The sequence below is a fragment of the Puma concolor genome, chromosome D3, assembly GCF_028749965.1.
Source record: "Puma concolor isolate L17-30 chromosome D3, mPumCon1.1.hap2, whole genome shotgun sequence".
Taxonomy (NCBI): domain Eukaryota; kingdom Metazoa; phylum Chordata; class Mammalia; order Carnivora; family Felidae; genus Puma; species Puma concolor.
In genome coordinates this window covers 90,074,864-90,079,533 of record NC_141678.1, presented here as the reverse complement: position 1 = coordinate 90,079,533, position 4,670 = coordinate 90,074,864, and positions in this window count along the sequence as shown.

The following is a 4,670-nucleotide window of genomic DNA, read 5'->3' as shown; positions in this document are numbered from 1 at the left end:
TGCTAGCTTCCAGATGTTCTCCTGCAGTTTCCTCACCTCTCTCAGCCTTCACAGAAGTGAGGAGCCAAAGCTTCTCTCCGGATTAGGCTTCGACTTACGGGACTGCTGTGGCTGCTTTCATCTTCTATCCAGACCACGAAAACTTTCTCCACGTCAGCAGTGAGGGCTTTTTGCTTTCTTATTGTCAGTGTGTTCGCCGGAGGAACCCTTTTGATTTCCTTCAAGAACTTTTCCTTTGCATTCACAACTCCTGCTTTTGGCACAAGAGGCCTACCTTTCAGCCTGTCTCAGCCTGTCTCAGCCTTCCTCACTGAGCTTAGTCATTTCTAGCTTTGGATTTAAAGTGAGAGATGCTTGGGGCGCCTCGGTGGCTCAGTCGGTTGAGCGTCATGGGTCATGGCTCGGGTCATGATCTCACAGCTCGTGAGTTCGATCCCCGCGTCGGGCTCTGTGCTGGCAGCTCAGAGCCTGGAGCCTCTTCAGATTCTGTGTCTCCCTCTCTCTCTGCCCCTAACCACTCGCATTCTGTCTCTGTCTTTCTCAAAAAAATAAATAAACATTAAAGTGAGAGATGCTTGACTCTTCCTTTCACGTGAACACTTAGAAGCCATTGTAGGGTTATTCATTGTCCTAATTTCCGTACTGTGGCATCTCAGGTAATAGGGAGGCCTGAACAGAGGGAGAGAGACAGGGGAAAGACCGGTTGGTGGGACAGTCAGAACACACACCATACTTATTAAGTTCTCATTTATGTGGGTGTGGTTCACGGTGCCCCCAAGCACTTACAATAGCAACATCAGCAGTCGCTGATCACAGGTCACCATAACAAATATAACAATAACAAACGGATTTGAAATATTGTGAGAATGACTAACCTGTGACACAGAGACACCAAGGGAGCAAATGCTGTTGCAAAGATGGCACCAATAGAGTTTACTGACGTGGGACTGCCACAGACACTTAGTTTGTAAAAAGCACATTATCTGTGAGACGCAAGAAAGCCAAGCGTGGTAAAACAAGGCAAAAACTGGACTGAGGAAGTATCTCTGATTTGAGTTTTAAGATTCAAATTTATCAGGCCAACAAGAGCACAACATGATTGTAAGCCTTTCCATCACATGCTCTGATGTCTTTTTCTTCGTACGTTAGATTACCACACATTAGGCTACACTAGAAGTCACTTATTCAGTCCCCTGACTCCTTGATTTGAACAGAACTGCTCTGTGTAGCTTTAGAACTGATGCAAAATGAGGAGTAATCTCTGCTAGGAGCAAGGAACTGGTGATGCACAGCTGAGTCCTTAGTTCTCATAATCAGAGCTCTGCTGTTGCTTCCAGATTTGACTAGGAGGAACTACAAAATCTCATTAAGACAATGATGGCCCTTTAGTCACCTTGGGGCCGATTGTGACTATGTACCAATTTGCAGAGTCGTTTTAGGTGTTGGGCAAGTCAAGTGGGCTTGTTGTGAACGCTACACCGTGGCTTACCTCCTGCTGCTCTCATTAGAAATGTACTTCAAGGGCATTAGCATCAACTTTGGACTCTCAGAAAGAAGCCTGAAAAGAGAACTGTGCTATCTTGCAGCAGAAAGATGGAAACTTAGGTGAAATTACTAGAACATCTGCTATTAGCTTTTGAAAGCTTCCGAAGATCCTTCTCTTAGTCACCTGTGCATGGAGAGAGCTGCAGTTACAGCACAGGCTGATTCCTGCACCGGGGTGTTCAGCCACTCAGAGAGAGGTGTCCACTGCATCTGTTTCTGGGTACAGCTGGGCGGTTCGGTCCTCTTGGATGGAGGGTGATGCTGATGAGTGTTGGCACACAGGATGTTTGGGCTTCTTTTCCTCCCAGAACGCTGATCAACCACAGTGCCTGGCACACAGTCAATACCCAATAAAAATGTAATTTACTTAATGAAAAAATGAATGAAAATCCATCATTTGTCTGCCATCATAGTCTGACTTGGTGCAGGGACATGTTAGTGACTTTTAGTTCTGAACATATGCGGCCCATTTTACCAAGCTTGGCAAGTTCTTTCACACTCTTGTACTTTATGTAGGTCAAGGAGATAATTGCTACTTAATATTTGAAAAGCAAATAGATGTCATGGATAGTGAAGGACGGTCTGACGCTTTGCATTTATAGCCTTATTATCCTATGTCCCCATTTTATTCTTTGACTTGTCCTTTTGGTTCTGACCATGTTTTGCTCAGTGTCAATCAGAAGGCCCTAAAGAGCCTGGAGAGAACCCTACAATGATGTCTCTAATAGGCAGGTGCTTTAAAGATAAAAACATTTTATAAATAAAAGGTTTTGGCCTTCTAATTTTGATCACGTATTTTATTAGGAGCTGTACGAAAGGGAGAATCGCCATCATTTGCTTTTGGTTGCCAAGACCTACAAGATGGCGGGCATGAGGATAAGAAGGGGCTTCCACTGGGGCCAGGCATGGACAGAAGTCAACTGGAAGCTGGGGCAGAGTAGAATCTGCTAAGGGAAAGATTCTAACTTAGTGTCCAAAATGAGGAGCTGTAGACATCAGAGGAAAGCGTCTTTACCCAACCTTCTGGCCTTCACATTTTAGCTACGTCTGTTGGGTATATTGAAATAAGTCACCTTATTATAATTTTTTTTGTTTCATTATTTACTTTGAGAAGAGGGGGGAAAGGCAGAGAGAGAGGGAGAAAGAATCCGAAGCAGGCTCCATGCTAACAGCATGGAGCCTAATGTGTGGCTTGAACTCATGAACTGTGAGATGACCTGAGCTGAGAGCAACAGTTGGACACTCAACCAACTGAGCCCCCCAGGCGCCCTGAAATAAGTCACTCTAAAAACCTGAATTTCTTAGAGAAGCTGCGCTTTATAAACCCGTAAAATTAGGAGGCTGAAGTGGAAAGTGTAAGTGCTTTGGAGTTCAACAAATTCAGATTCACATCATAACCTTGTCAGTTACCAGGATGTGATCTGAGCCACATCCTTCGCTTCTCCCATTCCCTGTGTGTCATCTACCAGATGGACATACCGCCTGCTGCTCAGTAGTGGGTCACTGTCACCGCCATCACGTGGGAGGTTGCCTCTGGGAGGTGCCTGCTTTCTGTTCATTCCTCTCCTCTTCCCCAGGGAGCGTAGGAAATCTGAATGGATGTGAGGCCTAAAAGTGAGCTAAAGTGGGAAACAAAGACTTGTGTGTGTGACCTGCTGACTACCCAGTGTTTGGGCTTCATGTTCGGATGAGTTGCATGTGTGTCTGTGGTGGGAGAGTGGAGGGGGGCACCTTTGCACTTTGACTTTGGCTTTGTCGGTTATCTTAAAACAGAGGCTGATGGCATTGTGTTTTTGTTATTTGTGTGGGACTTCTAGGTGCTGTGTTGTGTGATGTGGACATGAGGAGCCAGCCTGCCTGGGCCCTCAGGTGCAGGATGAAATGGTGATCCCTTTGTGCCCCCAGGTTCCAGGGACACTGAGGACAACGCTGCATCGATGTGACTGAATCACGCAACTGTCTGGTTCAGCCGAGCTCTGTAATTAGCACCCTGAGAATTTTAGGAGGCATATTTTCATGAGACTACATTTCTTAAAATATATTTTATGACTGCTGTTTGTATGGGGGTGTTTGGAGCGGTCTGTCATTGTTTGATGCAGTGAGCTTCTTGTTTCTTCTTAGGAGACAAGGAAGTGAAAATATGGAGATGTCTACTGGGCTGATGAAGGAAAAGAGAAAAAAGGAAGACAAGTAGGAAGGATAGGTCTGTGTGCATGTGCTTGTGTGTATGTGAAGGTGTGTGTACACGTGTATGTACGTACGTGTGCGTGTAATAGAAAAAACACAGACACCTTTGGAGAACAGAAGGAGATAGAGAAATAAGGGAAAAGACAGGGGTGCCTGGGTGACTCAGTTGGTTAAGTGTCCAACTCTTGATTTCAGCTCAGGTCATGATCTCATGGTTCATGAGTCCAAGCCCTGCATCGGGCTCCATGCAAACAGTGCAGAGCCTATTTGGGATTCTCTGCCTCCCCCTCTCTCTGTTCCTCCACTGCTCATGCTCTCTCTCTGTCTCAAAATAAATAAACTTAAAAAAGAGAGAGAGAAAAGACAGCACGATAAAATCCAAAGGGTTGTTCAGTTTTCTCACCAAACATTTTCTCCCTGAGTTTTTAGAAAACACTTTTTTTATTATTTTTTTGAGATAACTGTTCATTTTGAGGTCTTGATGTAATGATCTAAGTAGGAAAGACTGGAGAAGAAATTGCGATAGAGATGAGATCCTTTTTTTTTTTTTTTTTTTTTTTAAATTTTGTTTTTCAACATTTATTTATTTTTGGGACAGAGAGAGACAGAGCATGAACGGGGGAGGGGCAGAGAGAGAGGGAGACACAGAATCGGAAACAGGCTCCAGGCTCCGAGCCATCAGCCCAGAGCCCGACGCGGGGCTCGAACTCACGGACCGCGAGATCGTGACCTGGCTGAAGTCGGATGCCTAACCGACTGCGCCACCCAGGCGCCCCGAGATGAGATCCTTTTTAAAGTTGGAGAGTATTCATCACGTTTGGGAGAAATCACCAGTAGTCTTTCAAGTGTGGTTTTCCCTGTACATGACCTTCAGCTCGGAGGCAGGCTGGTAGAAGGGCCAAAACATTGATTTTGGCATCACTGCTCTTCCGCACCTT